At 38.2% G+C, this 19,098-nt stretch overlaps 1 protein-coding gene across 2 annotated transcripts in view; it reads right to left on the bottom strand.

Moving 5' to 3' along the window:
- The window catches only part of SLC23A2 (solute carrier family 23 member 2), a 108,546-nt gene extending 92,358 nt beyond the window's left edge, over positions 1–16,188 (bottom strand). The window contains exons 1-2 of one of the 2 annotated variants that reach the window (XM_051975457.1): positions 16,082–16,184; positions 7,133–7,188 (exon numbers count right to left, since the gene is read on the bottom strand). The gene's annotated coding sequence lies outside the window, so the exon portion shown is untranslated. Of the gene's footprint in view, positions 1–7,132; positions 7,189–16,081 lie in introns of both variants that reach the window. The other variant, XM_051975458.1, reaches the window with a different exon arrangement.
- Between the last annotated feature and the right edge of the window lie 2,910 nt (positions 16,189–19,098).

The following is a 19,098-nucleotide window of genomic DNA, read 5'->3' as shown; positions in this document are numbered from 1 at the left end:
ATATGTTAGCTCTTGGGCAATTAAAGTAGCTTACTGGTACTTTCACCACTGACTGGCTTGTGTAAATCTGAGTCTACACTATAATGAGTACTGCCTGCCTACAAATGTATTTTTTCCTGTAAAAGAGACTTCATTTTAGGGGTTCAGCCTTAAATTCTAGGACCATCCATATTCAACATCCATATCAATCCAAAAATTCATACTCCCTAATCTACTCTCTAGCCTCATCTACATTTCAGACTACTTTCTAAATGTATTAATCTGACAGTGAAGTGGTACAATTTGAAACTCTGGTCCAAAGGTTACTTGACTATACATATCCTTTGACCCAGTAACCAGCTCTAAGCCTATATCCCAGAGAAAGAGGAAAAAGGTCACATATGTACAAAAGCATGTATAGCAACTTCTTTTGTTGTGGCAAAGACCTAAAAAATTGAGAGAATGACTGAACAAAATATATTATACAAATATAATGGAATGTTGCTATGCTATAAGACAGAGGCATCAAACTTGGGAAGTACAATCTCAAACAGATTAAAATGTAATTGGAAAATGTTTAAGGAAATAAATAAAAATACAACATAGATTGTTAATTTGTGGCTTTTTAAATCAATATGTGGCCTGCAGGGATCCTGTTTCTATTTGAGTTTGATATCACTACTTCTAAGAAATGAAGAGACAGTTTCAGAGAAAACTGGGAAGACTTGTATGAGCTGATAAAGAATAAAATTATCAGAACCAGGAGATAATTTTAAAAACAATGTAAAGAAATAATTTTGAAAGACATAAGAATTTATTTTGTTTGATTATGGAAAAAACTAAAGATTAAAATCAAAATCCTGATGACAGACTATTATTAGTAGTGTCATTTCTCAGGATATTGCATACAATTTTTTGTGCTGTGAAAAGATAACTGGACAGGAGGGTAACAAATAGAATAATAATTACAATTATCACTGATAAACCAAATGGTATAAGCAAAGAATTAGAAATTAGGGGACCTCAGTTGTGATCTTGGTGACTATGGGCAAGTCACCATTACTATTATGACTAATAAAGCACCATTTGTTTGTCTCATTCATCACTTGGTAATGATGCTTTCTTCATGTATACATGTTCCACACACTCCAACATTAAAGCATCTCAAAAGTGTCTTTTTTGTATCCTCCATGACAGATATGCTCTCCAGTATGTCCTATAATGTTTGCTGACTGAATAGCACAGTGTCTTTGCACAAAGATGCTTAATATATGTCTGAATGGAAGTAAAGGAAGACGAATAAAAGAAACAGGAAAAAAAGCCATTTAATGCCTAACTTATAATCAATAATTAAGCAAATTATTCTGCATAATAACACTATGTCTATTATTTGATGTTGTATAAGTAACAGACCATTATGACCCTATCACCAGTATTATCTAAGCATTTCATAATTTATGTAATTCTTAATTTATGTCAAGTTCAAAGCAAAAACCAAAAGTACCAAGGATTGTCAGAATAATGTGGTCACCATATATGACCATATATAATATTTCTAGGAAAATATTAAAGCCTCATTTATAGTCTGAATAATACACAGATTACAACTGTACAATGATTTCTATGGACCAGGATTTCCTAGTATTGCTACTTTCTTTTGCTCAGTTTCTAGTCCTTAGACAAGGATAGAGGAAGTAAATCATAAAGACCTTCTGTATGAAAGGTGGAAAAAAAACCTTCCATTTTTTTGGTATGCTTACTCAATTCTATGATCTGCCTCTATGTGTTTCATTTCTTAATTCTGCCTTTCATCTTCAGATTTCTGAACTAACTACCACATATCCAAGTATACTATGTTATTCAGTTCCTTGGTTTTAGAGCTAGATGAGACCTTAGTCTACACTACTCACTTTACAGAAGATGAAATTGAAGCCAGAGAAATTAAAATAGTTCTCCCCAGGTATTCTATCTTGACAACTACAGAATAAAATGTATTCATTCATCAAACTTTTCAGTAACTTCATACTTCCTTACCCAAGTAAAGTAGGTATTTGTCCTTTTACATTTGAGAATATTAAGCAAAAGTTTTGAGATATTTTCTACAATTTAATCTAAAGATATATGAAATAATTAACATCTAACACTAAGATCCACCTGGAATAAACATAATTCTTTACCTACAAAAAGAGGGTAATAATAGTCCACTTATTTCCCCAAATGAAACCCAAAATTATTAAATGTAAAACATTTTTCAGCCTTAATAATAATGAAACAGAGGAAGAAAAAAAATTTTTTATACTACTAAGTCACAAGTCAGATAAAAAGGAAAACATCTCATGATTAAAGTAAGAACAACATAGCAGGGGAAAAAAATGAACCATACCACAAAATATGATAAGGGAAATTCTAAATGGATGATAGAAAGCATTTTAAAAGGAAAAGATTATTATTAATCAAGTTTCATTTTATCCATAAATCAACAAATATAAATTTCGAGTCCAAATCTAATCTAGATGAAAATTAGCTTTGTGGCTTAAGCTTTTCAGTTTTACAAGATTAGTCTCTGGGAGTGAAGGGGGACAACAGAGGACAGACTAGACTTTCTAACTATGCACTAACAATTAAATTCTGGAACAATATAAAAATTCAGCAGAAAGTTATTTTAACAGAATTATGTAGCACATTATCTTTAAAAGTGAAGAGTAACAAAAAGAAAAAAATAAACTTATTAGCTAATGAGCTGAGTATCTTTGGGCTTCTGTCCCATGATGAGTCTCTCCTGTTAAGTTGGGAAACTCAACTTGTGTTCCTTTGGAAATATGAAAAATTACCATATTGGAAGCAAGCCAATGACCTTGATCAAAGCCAGATTATGCTTGAATTGTTAAAGGGAAATACAGCACATGAGTAACATGAGTATTGAATAATTTTCCACTCAACTTTCTCCTTTGTAATACATACACATAAATTCACATCACTACACAATAATTCACAAATTCACAAATATCCCAAATTTATTTGAAAATGTGGAATAAAAACTAACACATTAAAAATGTTTACAACACAAATAAAAAAGCACTTTAACATAAAAGGTGTATTTTTCCTCAGTTCTTTATATTACCAATGCTCAACCAATGTCCAGAAATATTAAAAATCCTCCATTTAAATATTTTTCCATGATAAATGATTAAAAGAAAATTCTAATAAAAAGTATGGAAATCACCTATTCATATAAATATCCTGAAACTCCCAGGTCTTTTTCAGAAGTGCTGTCTAGATATACCTCCCCTACCTTATACTTGAAATTGATTTTTCATACCTAAGTGCTTAAGATTTCACATTCATCCCATATTAACTTCACCTAATGATTTGTCCTTTCTACAAACAGAATGCAGGAAAAAAAATTTATTGAGTATTCTAGTTAGGTTCTAATTAATTAAGTTTTTGTCAGTTTAGCGGGAAGGCAACATAAAATTAAAGATTAAGTTGTGCGAAACATAAGCGAGTGCAAGGGATAATGTTGTAAAAAAAATTATCCTGGCATGGATTCTGTCAATACAAAGTTATTATTAAATAAAATAAAATTTAAATTTAAAAAATAAAAAAATAAAAAAAAAAGATTAAGTTGTGTAGGCTGCCTTCATACATAGGCAGAAAGAAGACCTCTGGATATAGGGAATTAAATTTGAGTTACTAATAACAGTTAGAGAAACAATAGAGAAACAAAACCACTGAGTCAGAAGTCCTATCCCAGATTCAAATCCTACTACATATATGAATGCAGACAAATACTTTAAACTTTCAGTACCTCAGAGATTCTGTGCTTTGTGCAATAAGAATAAAAAAAAAAATCTAAGAAAAATTTTAGCTATTCTTTTCTTAGTCTATGATAGTACGTGTTAAGAAAATTTAAACTAGCACATTTTAATTTGAAAGAATAATATAAACATACTATAAACAAAAAAAAATACCTTAACAAACACAAAAGAGCTTCTGAAAAAAGGTCACTAGGAAGAAAATTACTAAAGGAAAAAAAAATACAGTCTAACAAATAAGTCAAGACATGCTTTTTCTATATCAGGTTGTCTTTATATAAATACGCTACATTTGTTGCACAGGTTCCCCTCCCTACCCGCTTAAGGAAGATGGGTGGGAAATAAAATTAACACATTGAAAATATATAAATTAATTTTTAAAATAAATCTAATTTCCAAATTAGATGAGGGCTTACAAATTATAGTTTTTATTTGAAAGGATCCTTAAGAAATTTAATTATTCCTCTTTGTAATTTTAAATTTGATATTAATAAGATTTTGTAATGTGTACATCTATGAACTAAAACGAAAAGCTCCTCTGTTAAAAAAAATTTTTTTTAATTCAAATATAATCGATTTTCACAATGGGAAACATCTTTTAACGACAGGCTAAGGATGGAGTAAAAACTCCATGCCCAAAAATCTATTCTTTCCTCAATAGTCAACATAAGAACCAAGTATGAAGATGCCAATAGCTACTTAAAGGAAAAAGTGCTAATGATATGATTACTGATGTTGCTCCTATTGTTGGACAAAGGGTTTGCCTTCAAGTCAGTTTTTGTTCCAGATTAAGTTCCTACCTACCTAAAAAGCCACCCATCTTTCATCCTTTTTTTGGCCAAAAAGTTAGGGAACAGAGATTTTTCAAGAATCATGCCATAGATTCTCGGCACTTCTAAACTGGACTTTCAAGAATGGGAAATAATAACCTCCATGATGCTTACATTTACATACTGGAAAATCATGAACCAAAAAAGCTATAGAAAGAAGGAAGCAAGCATTTGTTAAGTGTCTATTATGTGCCAAGAGCTTTAAAAAACATTATCTCTTTTGATTCTCATAATAATTCTTATCATTTGAAAGTCCTCTATGAAGGGCTATGAAGGATACAGTTATTTCCTTTTACAATTATATATTACAAGGTGCATTATTCTTGCTCATAACCATAAGATTTTTTTTTACTTTTTTACTTTTTATGTTTGTAGCTTAATCTTATATAATAATTGACTGTATATTTAGTATTTGAAAATTTTCTGGCCATTTGCAATCTTTTTTTCTTGGATTTAGAAGTTAACATTCCTGGATATTTTCAATTATGGTTTCTTTTAGCCTGTTTTTACTTTTCCTTCTGGTTCTCTTAGAGCTGCCTGGTTTTTATGATTTCTCAGACTATGATATTCAGATTATTGTTATGTAGGAAAAGACCAGCAGGATGATTTCAGAGAGGCCTGACTTAAAGGAGCTGATGCTGAGTGAAATGATCAGAACGAGATCATTGCATACGGCAACAACAAGACTACAAGACGATCAATTCTAATGAACCTGGCTGACTTCAACAATGAGTTGATTCAAACCAGTTCCAATTGGTCAGTGATGAAGAAAGCCATCTACACCCAGAGAGAGAGAAATGGGGGAACTGAATGTGGTTCACAATATACCATTTTCACTATTTGTTGTTGTTTACTTGCATTTTATTCTGCTTCTCTTTTTTTCTTGTGCGGCACATTAATTGTATAAATATGTATACATATTTTGGATTTAACATATATTTCTACCATGTTTAACATATATTGGACTACTTGCCATCTAGGGGAGAGTGTGGAGGAAGAGGGAGAAAATTGGAACATAAAGTTCTGGGAGGGCTAATGCTGAAGAATTGTCTACGCATATATTTTGAAAAATAAAAAGCTTTAATAAAAAATTAAAATAAAATAAAAAACCATTACAAAAAAATAATAAAAGAATATGATATTCAGGCTTTAAAATTAAAATTGTTAATTAAAATAAACTAAAAACTATTACAATAATAATAATAAAAGAATATGATATTCAGACTTTTTTGTTTGATCATGGTTTTTAGGGAGCTTGATAATTGAGAAAAAGAGGACTTTCAAACATTCCTGATAAAAACGCATTGTGCCATAAATTGAAATTCATTGAAATTGAAACAAAAACACCGGAGGGATTAAGAGAAACCTAAAAAGATATACATTTGAACAACTAGAAAGGACTCAATGAAGAACTTCCTATATTCTAGCATAGGGAAAAAAGACAAATGCCCCATCAGAATCTTACTGTCCTCAAAGGTCATAGGAATTTAAAACGATAACTCCAAAGTCTGGAGGTAGTTTTTGTTGTTTTGAAAGTTTTAAGAGAATTTTTTTAAAAAAATGTAGGGGGGAGGGGAAGGAAAAGTAGAAGGAAGAACTTATTGTTTCTTATAAATGAGGTGTATGAGAATAAAACTCACCAGTAGAAGGAGGGGACAGCTTATAAATTTTCTTTTAATCTCAACTGGATAAAAGAGAGTTAAAAACACCCAAAGAATATAGCATAGAGTTGCATTAGATTTTAAGATTGAAGGGGAAAAAAAGGTAAAACATCTTTCACAGATAATGAAACTGCTATTATTTAGAATTGTGCAGAAGTTTATTTTTTCCAAGTTAAAAATTAGTTCATAGTGTCCATTAACAGTTGTTTTAGTTCAAAAACAACAATCAGAATCTCTGAGTTATATTCTCAATATATGTGTTCCTGACTGTGGTGACTGTGTTAAATGTTAAAAGCCCAGAAAAAAGAAAAGCTTTGAATATGAACATTTACAAAATTCAATTTGTTACTATCTGTTCATAGTTTTCTGGGAAGAGGTGGGAAAATAATACAGTAGGAAATGTAAAAGGTAAGTGATGCTAAAACAAAAGATGCCAATAATTATTAAAAATAATCTTTCCTAATTTATAAAATTTATAAAAATCTAATTTATAAGATGTAAATATATTTATATAAACTTCATAAAATATATAATTCCTTCAAAAAATGAACAATTGTGAAAAATGACAAAATCCACTTTTTCAAAAATAAAAAATAACAACAGTTGGCTTATTTTTTAATCTCTTAAAATTAGAGACATTTCCTTTAATACTCTCAAGTCTAAGTAATAAAAGTTACAGCCTTATATCCAAACCTTTGAGAAAAGATTCACATGGAACAGATGTACTATTAAATATTTGCATGTAATTTTTGCATGTAAATAAAGCTTCATGAATAAATTATATTAATAAAACTGCATTTTGGACAAACAATTTTTTTTTGATTCAGAGAATTAATTTGCATCCTACCTTCTACTACATCATGAAGTACAGCTCTTTGTTCTGTTTTCCACTTCTTGCAGTATCTAAGAAAAACAAAACATTTATTTTTTGGTACTTCTTTCAAGTTCCTTATTTCTTAATAAATATTATATAAAATATTTACATATAGGTTTTCAATGAAATGAAAATATACCCTTGTCAATTCAATTCCTTCTAATTTCTATAATGGAAGAGGCCTAAATAAATCACTTTTCCATCAAAAAGCTTTTGAAAGCTGATTTTTATCCAGTATCTTAAATTCCCCAAATGACTAGTAACTAGAAGAGCCATAAGCTTCCTACATAATCTGCTCAACTATTCCTCATACTACTGGGGGAAAAAAAAGTCATGAACAAATAATTCAAAAGGAGCAATATCATAAAATGGTTCTCAAATCATACAATCTCTATCTTCCAAAAGCTTTTATATTTTTCAAATGTGTCCTGAGCAGAGAAAAGTGCCAAAGTTACTTTCTAATGAAACCAAGAGTAAAGATAATAAATTTCTTTGGTGAGACCATAAAAATATAGTCTACTACTATTGTGCCAGCAAGTGAAAAAAGTAAAGAGAAAACTCCAAATAGATTACTCTAAACAAAGAATATGAAAAATATATCTTCTTATTCCAAAACCTTTAACTTCCCAACAATCTTATGAGATAAGGTACTATTATCTGTTTTAGAGATGAGAAAACTGAGACTGAGAGAGAATAAGCTACTTGCTCAGTGACACACAGCTAGTAATGCAAGCCTGAATTAGTCTAGGCAGAATTAGAACTTAACTAAACTTTCCTGATTCCAAGTTTAATGTCATCCAGCTGCTTCAAAAACATGTAGAGTAGCAATATTACTATTAGGTCTGTTCCCCAAGAGTGATCAGGAAAGCCTCTTGTGTTGGCAAAGAACTGGAAATTGAGGAAAGATCATCATTTGGGTAATGGCTAAACAAATTGTGGTGTAAGTTTGGAATGGTATACTACCATACTGTTAAGAAATGATGAACAAGTTGATTTTAGAAAAACATGGAAAGACTTGCATGAAATAATGAAGAGGGAAATGAGCAGAACCAAGAGAATGTGTGATACAGTATCAGAAATATTGTTCAAAGAATAAATGAACAATTAAACTATTCTAAGGATTATAAATATTTAAATTAATTACAAAGGACCTATGAAGGAAGATGTTATCCACCCTTTAGGAAGAAGTGATAAATAGAAGCATGTATAATTATGGTCACACACACACACACACACACACACACACACACACACCCTTGTGAAATGATAGCCTCTAGGTCAAATAGTACTCTCTAATGTGGGAGGAAGGGAAAGAGAGATAGTTTGTTATTTCAAGTCTAGGCCCCAAAATAATTATTTTAAAAGATAAGATAGGTAAGAAGTGAATCATATATATAAGAAATAGAAATGATATTTCACAATAAAATTATTCCTTCTGTTAGCTTAAAATTACACAACAGGCACATCTTTTCCATCCCCAAGTAGAACATAAGCTCCTTAAAACCAGACACTGCTTTTTATACTAACATAGTGATAGATGTTTGATGTTTGTTGAAATGAACTGAATTTTTAGTAAGGTAATATTATTTACTTTATTAATTTTACAAGGTATGGCTCTCTGGGTGGAGGCAAAGTATATTTAGAAATGAAGATATATTCAGAACTATCCCTGAAACTATAGAAATAGATATAATAAGGGAGAGATATGTAGAAGAAAACAAAAGTCAAAAACAGCATAAAATATTGAACATTTGCCCTTCCTTAATATGGCCAGGATTGGTGATGGATCAGATACATCTGTTATTTGTGGACCAAATAGCTAAGTTAGATACTGTTGATCATGAGCAGGCAGGCACAAGGTGATGAAATTTCTGACCATGGTATCTCTGGGAAGCTTACTATCAACGATCCTTGAATTAATTAAAGTATTAGTTATTAACAATATTATTAAATTTTCATTTGCCTGCAAATTGCATCTTAATTACATAAGTTTCTACAGATAAGAATTACAAGGTTATTTTTTTTCTACACTACCAAACCCAAAACTCAATGGCTAACATAATAATTCAAATAATTCAATGATGTAAAAACACTCAGTTAAACAAAAGCAGTGAATTTTTTAAAGAGAACAGGGTTCCTGGAGGATTGAATTCCTCTCAAAAAACTGACATCATAAAACTGTATGTTGTAGTAAAGAGAACTGAAACCTGAACTGGAATTAATTCTGCCATCCATTAATGATTCACTTAGCTTTTCTGTGCTCTAGTTTAGTATCTATTCTTTACAATAGAGGAAGTGAGTTTTGCTAATATTTGCCATATCTACCCTATTTCATAGAGCTGGAAAAAAAAAAGCTTATTAAGTACCTCAACTACATACAAGCATACATATATATTGGTCCCTACTTTCAAATAGCTTACAGTCTAGCAGGAATAATTGCTTCTTGCACTCTATTATCATTTTTAATTGCCACCACTATTATCACTGCTGACTTCTACTACTCTTTTATTTCAGAAGGATCACATGATACAAACATGAAAAAACTTTGAAGTTCCTCTATAAAAAATGAGCAAATACTATTTGTTGTGTACCCTAGTTGTGTAATTTTAAGCAAATCATTTTGATTCTCTGGGTCTCAATTTTCTTATCTGTATAGGAGATAATTTTTGCCCTTATAACATCATAAGTTTTAAGAATAAATGAGAAAGTAAAGCGAGATGGACAGATCTGGAATCATAGGCTTGGAGGTGGAAGGAAACTTAAAAGTTATCTTGCATAAAAGAGAAAACTGAATCCCAGAGAAGGGAAACCAAGTTGCCCAAAGTCACACTACAATGACAGCATGGAGACTCAAATTTGGGTCCTTTGAACTCTAAACTAGAAACATTTTCTACAGCACTGAAAATCAGAAGATGCTCCACTAAGCAGAAGAAGAAGAAACCTCTTCAATTGGGGAAAACCACAACATGTAGCTCCAAATAAAACTTTGTCATGTAGATTCTCTTCAAGAACCAATGGCATAGCAGTCAGACTTCTGGAAATCCTAGAAAAAGTTGGAGACCAACTTGGAATTAGAAGAATGAGACAAAATTGCTTGGACAGGACTCCCAACAGGGCGGGCACTTTTTTCATTTAGGGATGGGAAGTTGTTGTTTTACAATGAACAGTCACAAGCAAGCCAAACAGACAATGTCCAAGAAGCCAAGAAAACAGGGTTTCAGGTGTAGAGGACAAGGACCCAGTACTGAATCCTGCCTAGGAAAAGACACAGCATCCAGCTTCTCAAGAGTATGGTACAAAAGAGGAAAGGCAGTCATAGCCCAGCCAGTTTCTAGAATCCAAAATGAAGGATAAAATAAAAACAGGCTTATAACATATACCTCAAATACAGGAAAGCCAACTGGGGGCTTTAAAAAGAGAAGATAATAAATAAGAATACCAAAAAGGGTTGTGGAGAAAGCAAGAAAAATGACAGATTACAAATGAACGAGTAATTAGGAAACCAAAATAACCATGGATGAAGGGTGAAGTCTAAGGACTAGACCTGTGATTTCAGTAATATGGGGAATTCTCAAGTTAAGAGATCTCTACCAATCTCAGTATTGGGGCACATGGGGTGTTTGGGAGGACTAGCAACTCTGGTGTGAGCTTGCCAAGCCCCTTTCAGGGCTTCTCATGCACCTTTGGTATCCACCTTTCACCCAACTCTCAACTGAGGCTTCAAGAAGCTGTAGCACAGGCAGCAGCTATGCCTGAGTAAAACCTCCCTTCATAGCTCATGGGCTTCACCATGAGCCTCAAAGCTTTGGGTGAGTTAGGAGGGTCTACCTCAAGCCAAAGACTTTCCCCAGTGGAATAGGCAGCCCTGGAGGCCATTGAACCAGGAGCTGGCCCCTTAGAGGTTAGTCAAATATCAAAAACACCAAGGCCATCCATTGCCTGGGCCACAGCCGTAAGTCTTGACTTATTGTGCCACTGGATCTCAAAGTCTCTGGAAGAGTGAGACTGAAGACTTCTTGCAACTTTTCTCTCATTTAAATCCCATTCATAAGCAAGTTCAAGACATCCAAATCCAATCACTGTGCTATCCCTTTGAAAAAGGACAGAGAACAGCACACCTCAAAAACTCCATTCTTGAAGAGCTGCCTAGAAAGACCTCTCCTAAGTGACTTGCCCAAAGTCTCAGAGTCATTATGAAGCTAATGTAGCATTTGAACCCAGGTCTTACTGACTGCAAGGTCAGCTCTCTTACAATAATGAATCTGACAAGCATCTTAATGATAAGCAGGCATGTAAGTGAATATAAATTTAAGAGAATACAGCCAGATAAGAAAAGAAAACAAAGTAGATCTGCATTATAGGAAGTGGCTGTGCCCAAGGTCCAAGAAAAAACATCTAGAGAAATAAAGGAAAGGAAAAAACAAGTTCATGGTATGAACAGTTCTAAGAAGCTTTTTAAGATATGGATATATAAGAGGGAAGAGTACCATCAGAGTCTAAACATGTGGAAATGGCTGAGGGAAAATGCTAAAGGGGAAAAAAGCAAAGGGGGAGTGTTAAAAGGAAACAAAGAATTAAATGTACAGAGATAATGTAAATTATAATCAAAATATAAATAGCTTATTTTGTAATAGCATGAGAATGTTCAATACCAAAGACCTGACTTCTAGAAGTAAGAGCACTAAAGAAACAAGAAAAAAGAATGAAAATAAACTTTAGTGTTCATGTATGAAAAAAGTATGAAAATTTTTTTCCTTCTTTTGGAGGCAGGAGGAAAAAGGAGTTTGATAACAAACTTTAGAAAAATTAGGAACTACCTGATATGTATACATATGTAGAGGAAGTAGGATAGGGTCTACAATTGTGATTTAGATGGGATGGGAAACTTCCAGTTTGGCTACTTGGAGGTATGCAGAAAAGCTGAGGTATCAAAAGGTGAAGTGTCTTGTCCAAACTAGTAAAAAGAAAGAAGTTAATCAAATCCTTCTGACTCCTTTATCACATCATGTTGCCACTCTAAAACATCATTTGTAAAACCTCTGAGGCTAAAATGAGAAATTATATGAAAGGACTTTGAAAAGTACCATACAAACTTAAGGTATTATTGTACTGTTGTTGACTTTCAACTCATTCAATAGCAAGATCCTTCATTAAATCATTTTGTAAAGAAAGACTCCTGGCCTGATCTTTCAAGAAAATGAGAACAGGATTCGGGTGCCATTTAGGATTTCAGCTTTTGCATAAAACACTGAATACAAACATTGCCAGACAGACATAAAGCCTGACAGTACTGAGTGAGTATAGCAAAGCAAAATCCCTCAGAACTTTTAAGTACAGCAGATTAGAACTTTCAATTTTCAAAAGAATTTCTTGAAACAATTCTAATATAATTAAATTCAACTTAAATGAATCAGGCAATCAGAAAGCATTAAACTGCTTAGACTCTATTTGAAGAAAGCACAAGATGAAAAGCTCTCTAATATAGTTATTTTAAAAATCCCCACATGCACCAAGCAGAGAAACTTGAACTGCAATCTCAAGATACCAGAAGAAATCCGTACCAGTTTTGACAAAGAAAACTGTTTGGAACAATGACTCCAATAGTCAGTTGTCAAGTTAATAAGATCCTAAGTTATTTTAATAGAGGTTCACTGTCCACAATAAAAAAGCGGCATCTGGTCAAACCACACCTAGAATACTATATTTATTCTAGGGATCACTTCTTAAGACATGTTTGGAAATCACAGTTTATGAGAAATACTAAAGTAACTAATATGTTTTAGTCCAGAGGACATTTAGAGGTAAAATGAATGTTATTCTCAAATAGTCAAAAAGTTAGTCTATGTAGTTCCAAGGAGAATAATTTGCTGGAAATAGATGGTAATTACAGGGTGGTAGATATCAGCTCAATCTAAAGAATTCACAGTTTAAGATAACCAAAAATTAAAATGAGCAATATTGAATTCCTCCATGATTGGAAATGTTTAAGAAAAACGAGTTAGATGACCACCTGTCAGGAATGTTAAAGAGCAATTCCTTTCATTTCTTGGGATCTATTCTATAATTAAGTTGATAAAACTTTTTTGACATGCTTTTATTCTAAACAAATAACTCCACTAAGAGACTATACAGATGCTACAGGTGCTTTGTGCCTGCCTACTGGCATCTAAAAAAGTATCAATGATTTAATAAGATGGGGGGTAGGAGGGGTAAGGCATTTATTTCTAGAAGCAACTAGATAAAGGAGCTTGGGTCAATTTACTAAGTTTCTTTAGGGCAGGTACTGTGGTCTATTTTTGTCTTTTTATCCCCAGCACATAAAAATGTGCTTAATTTGTTTGTTAAATTGAATTGTACAGTAATAGTATCTGTCCCCTTCCATTACAATAAATACAATGAGAATAAAAAAATCTCTACTGCAAATGCACCAAGCTCTTGGTATCTACTAGAAATACGCTGGCTCAAAAATTTCTTAATGATTATTTTCCTCTATATTAATTTAACACTATTTTTGACTTCACCACATAGTCTAGATTTCCCATTAGTTATATATGGTACACTCAGCTAAGTACCTCCCCTAAAATTTATTATGTGAGACTAAGAAACAAGGGGACAGAGCTTTTAGTCCTATGGGTTAATTAATGTAAAGAACAAAAGACACATTTCAAGAGATCAATCTTAATGAAACATAAGCTTTACAAAGTACTTTACATGCTTCTTATTTGATTTTCCCAACAACCTCTATGAATGAATTAGTACTAGTCAATTGTCAACATTTCACCAATGAGGAAACTAAGGCTCACTGGGACTTGCACAAGGTCACAGCACAGGTCAAAAACACAATCTGAAGCCCAAACTTCCTTAACATCTCTTTGCCTACATTGCCTCCCCTTGAGTATACATTGCAGCTGGAAGGGGATTTTTGAGATTCGTAGTTCAATCCACAAGATGAGCCTCCTGTGCTCAGTGCAAGTCTCCTAACAAGGAAGTAAATGGCTCTTCCCTATACATCAATTACCTACAACATTTAAATCCTCACTCAACATTTCATGAAGGTCTAGTCTTTGGATCTGAAAAATTAAAACATGAAGCCACCCTCCTTCACCATAAACTTGAATGTTTTGACCCACAAAATGCTGTGACAAGCAAATATCACCTACACAAGCTCAGTGTCCCTCTCTTCGAGATAAACTGGATTAGATAAATGTTTGAGAATGAAAAACAGTAAGTGAATAAGAAACCCTTTGATAATTTTTGCAAATGGAAAAGGGATAGTGGAACCTGAGGAATACAAAAAGGGACCTAATTTTCCCTTCCCCATAGAGAGCCACGCTGGTTCTGCCAGCACTAGTAGCTGCTGAGGTTTTCCCGTTATCAGACAAACCCAAGGGCTGTGAAAGTAGATAGCACACCCAGTGAAAGGGAAAGAACCTTTAAAAAAAAAAAAAAAAAAAAGACCAGAAATTGGGTGGTAAGAGGTATGAATGAGCAAGTTGCCAGACGTCACCATGAGTGAGTGGCTTTTAAAAAATCAGACAGCTAAGATGGGGAAGCATGAAGAGAGCAGTCCTCATAGGAGAAATGAGAGCTGACAGGGGGGAAGGTAGGAACAGTGTGGATAACAGTGGGGAAAGAGGGAAAGGGAACAGGGTTAAACACTTCAGAGGAGAGATTGGAAGGGCTGCCTGGCAAGCCAGCGATGGAGACCAGGCAGCAACCCAGGGGGAGGAGGTGAGGGAGCAGGGGAGGCAGCAGGACTCAAGACAGGGGCTGGGCTGGGAGGACAGTTCGGTGGTGGCAGCTGGGGAATGCGACATCCTCCTCGGATCCCATCCCTCACCCCTCCGGGGGAGGGGGCCGGAGGGATGAGCAGGGACGGGGACGAGGTGGGGGTGACGGCATAATGCAGCAGCACGGGGAGGCCGGCTCAGGAGGGCAGAGGAGACGGAAGCAAGCGCTGGGCAGGATGACAAGACACCGAGACATCAGTGAGGGGAGGGGAAAGGGGTGCGGGGCCCAGAGCCCGGGAGGGCTGCGGGGGAAGACGGCCGGGTGATCCGAGGACAGAAGCAAGAGGGGAGGGCCTCGGCCTCCCGCAGCCCTAGTTCCAAAGCAGGGCGCACGGATGTCTCCGGGGATGAGGGGGGAGGGAAGCCCGGAGCCCCGAAGGATGAAAACAGACAGGAAGGGGGCTTGGGTGCACGTGAAGGAGGGAGGGACCTGCCGAGTCCCAAGTGCACCTGACCTCAAGTCGGACAAGCGGACCGAGGCAAACCCCGGAGTGGGGGGCCTTGGCACGCAGTTGAGGGCAGGAGAAAAGAGCCTTGGAATATACTCGGGGGCAGGAAAGGGGACTTTCGGTGTCCCAAGTGCACCGAGTGCATCAGAGCCCCGAGCCGGGGGGAGGAGGGTCGAAGACCTGAGGATAAGCATTGGAAGGGGGGGAGGGGGGCTCGGGATGCACTTGAAGCCCGGAGCGGGGTCCTCTGCGCCCGGAAGGGACCTGCCCCCGGAGCCCCGGCATCCAAGGATGTGGATGAGGGATGAAGGGACTGAGAGCCAGAGGATGCACAGGAGGAGAATCTACAATCCCGGAAGACCAAGGCTCTAGAGGGTCCTGATCTCCGGCGGATGGAGCGTGGGGCGGGGGCTAAGCTGCTTGCGGGCAGGCATTGTTCCACTTCAGCTTTTGTACCCTCGGCGCCTAACAGCGCGTGCACTTAGTAGGCGCTTTCTAAATGCCGCCCCAGGGACGAGCTGCCGAACCGGCGATGAGGAAGGAGATTCTCTACACAGGGTCCCGACTGCCAAGATTGGGGCAGGCCTCGCGCGGGGAGGGGGTCTCGGGTCGGAGGCGGGGGCGGGGTGGCCGGGCTCGCGGTCCTGTCCCGCCCCGCCCGGGGTCGCCGCGCTCGCTCTCACCTGGGCCGGGCTGCCCGAGGCCGCGCCGCTGCCTATCCCGGAGCCGGAGCCGGAGCCGGAGCCGCGTCGCCTACTCAACCTGCTCCTGCTCTCGCTCCACCTCCACCGCCTCCAGTTGCCGCCGCTGCTGCTGCTGCTGCTGCCGCTGCTGCTGCTGCCGCCGCTGCCGTGCCGCTGCCGCCTGCAAAATGGCGCCGCCGAGGGGAGGGCAGGAGGCGGGGGAGGCCGCGGGGAAGCCAAACCCCCCAGCCCTCCCCCTGCCGCCGCCGCCGCCGCCGCCGCGGCCTCCTACTCCCCTCCGCCCCCCTCCGTCCTACGCCCCCCCCGCGACACACCCCCCTTCCAAGCTCCCCGCCCCCCCCGCGCGCCGGCACGCGCGGCGCCCTCTCACCGCCCCAATTTCGTCAGCACCCTCCCCCAGCCCCGCCGCAGCCCCGCCCCGCCCCTCCCCTCGCGCCTACCTTCACCCCCCCCCCACTTTCCTCACTGCCCTTCCTGCCCCCCAGTGCCCTCGCGCTGGTCTTCCTGCGGTCCAGCCCTTTCCTAACCTTCCTACCCGAACGAACCGAACCCTGCACTTAAAAAAAAGAAAAATAGCTAGGGGGCCTAGATTCCAGACTCCCCTTCTCCATCCCCCTACCCCCCAACATGTCCCAACCCTGGCTTTCAACCCCAAAACATTTAAAGCAGGAGCTTAGGGACGAGTCTATCTCCCATTCTTTGAACGGATTCTAATTAAATCTCCCCAATCATATCCCATCTTCCCCAAATTCTTCTTTTGAATTCCCCTTCTGAGGAGGGTTGCCACTTCTAAATTTAAATTTGCTTTGCCTTTACACCTGCCAGGCTTTGGACTGAAGGAATTCCTAAAAATAATACAACCACCTGGGGTGCCCACAGATCCCTAAGAGTCACTGGTCTATATGCAGAAGGGATGCCCACAGACCCCTAATAGTCACTGGTCTATATGCAGAAGGGATGTCCACAGACCCCTAATAGTCACTGGTCTATATGCAGAAGGGATGCCCACAGACCCCTAATAGTCACTAGTCTATATGAAAAAATGCTGCCCAAACTCCTCTAATAGTCACTGGTCTATATGCAGAAGGGATGCCCACAGACCCCTAATAGTCACTGGTCTATATGCAGAAGGGGTGCCCACAGACCCCTAATAGTCACTGGTCTATATGCAGAAGGGATGTCCACAGACCCCTAATAGTCACTGGTCTATATGCAGAAGGGATGCCCACAGACCCCTAATAGTCACTGGTCTATATGCAGAAGGGATGCCCACCCTCCTCTAATAGTCACTGGTCTATATGCAGAAAGGGTGCCCACAGACCCCTAATAGTCACTGGTCTATATGCAGAAAGGATGTCCACAGACCCCTAATAGTCACTAGTCTATATGAAAAAATGCTGCCCAAACTCCTCTAATAGTCACTGGTCTATATGCAGAAGGGATGCCCACAGACCCCTAATAGTCACTGGTCTATATGCAGAAGGGATGCCCACCCTCCTCTAATAGTCACTGGTCTATATGCAGAAGGGATGCCCACAGACCCCTAATAGTCACTGGTCTATATGCAGAAGGGATGCCCACAGACCCCTAATAGTCACTGGTCTATATGCAGAAAGGATGTCCACAGACCCCTAATAGTCACTAGTCTATATGAAAAAATGCTGCCCAAACTCCTCTAATAGTCACTGGTCTATATGCAGAAGGGATGTCCACAGACCCCTAATAGTCACTGGTCTATATGCAGAAGGGATGCCCACCCTCCTCTAATAGTCACTGGTCTATATGCAGAAGGGATGCCCACAGACCCCTAATAGTCACTGGTCTATATGCAGAAGGGATGTCCACAGACCCCTAATAGTCACTGGTCTATATGCAGAAAGGATGTCCACAGACCCCTAATAGTCACTAGTCTATATGAAAAAATGCTGCCCAAACTCCTCTAATAGTCACTGGTCTATATGAGAAGGGGTGCCTACAGACCCCTAATAGTCACTGGTCTATATGCAGAAGGGGTGCCCACAGACCCCTAATAGTCACTGGTCTATATGCAGAAGGGATGCCCACCCTCCTCTAATAGTCACTGGTCTATATGCAAAAGGGATGCCCACCCTCCTCTAATAGTCACTGGTCTATATGCAGAAGGGATGCCCACCCTCCTCTAATAGTCACTGGTCTATATGCAGAAGGGGTGCCCACAGACCCCTAATAGTCACTGGTCTATATGCAGAAGGGATGCCCACAGACCCCTAATAGTCACTGGTCTATATGCAGAAGGGATGTCCACAGACCCCTAATAGTCACTGGTCTATATGCAGAAGGGATGTCCACAGACCCCTAATAGTCACTGGTCTATATGCAGAAGGGGTGCCCACAGATCCCTAATAGTCACTGGTCTATATGCAGAAGGATGCCCACCCTCCTCTAATAGTCACTGGTCTATATGCAGAAAGGATGTCCACAGACCCCTAATAGTCACTGGTCTATATGCAGAAGGGGTGCCCACAGACCCCTAATAGTCACTGGTCTATATGCAGAAGGGATGCCCACCCTCCTCTAATAGTCACTGGTCTATATGCAGAAAGGATGTCCACAGACCCCTAATAGTCACTGGTCTATATGCAGAAGGGATGCCCACCCTCCTCTAATAGTCACTGGTCTATATGCAGAAGGATGTCCACAGACCCCTAATAGTCACTGGTCTATATGCAGAAGGGATGCCCACCCTCCTCTAATAGTCATTGGTCTATATGCAGAAAGGATGTCCACAGACCCCTAATAGTCACTGGTCTATATGCAGAAGGGGTGCCCACAGACCCCTAATAGTCACTGGTCTATATGCAGAAGGGATGCCCACAGACCCCTAATAGTCACTAGTCTATATGAAAAAATACTGCCCAAACTCCTCTAATAGTCACTGGTCTATATGCAGAAAGGATGCCCACAGACCCCTAATAGTCACTGGTCTATATGCAGAAGGGATGCCCACCCTCTAATAG

This window comes from Antechinus flavipes, chromosome 2, assembly GCF_016432865.1.
Source record: "Antechinus flavipes isolate AdamAnt ecotype Samford, QLD, Australia chromosome 2, AdamAnt_v2, whole genome shotgun sequence".
NCBI classification, from domain to species: Eukaryota; Metazoa; Chordata; class Mammalia; order Dasyuromorphia; family Dasyuridae; genus Antechinus; species Antechinus flavipes.
The sequence above is the reverse complement of the archived record's forward strand: the minus strand, read 5'-3'. Positions and strand labels throughout refer to the sequence as shown.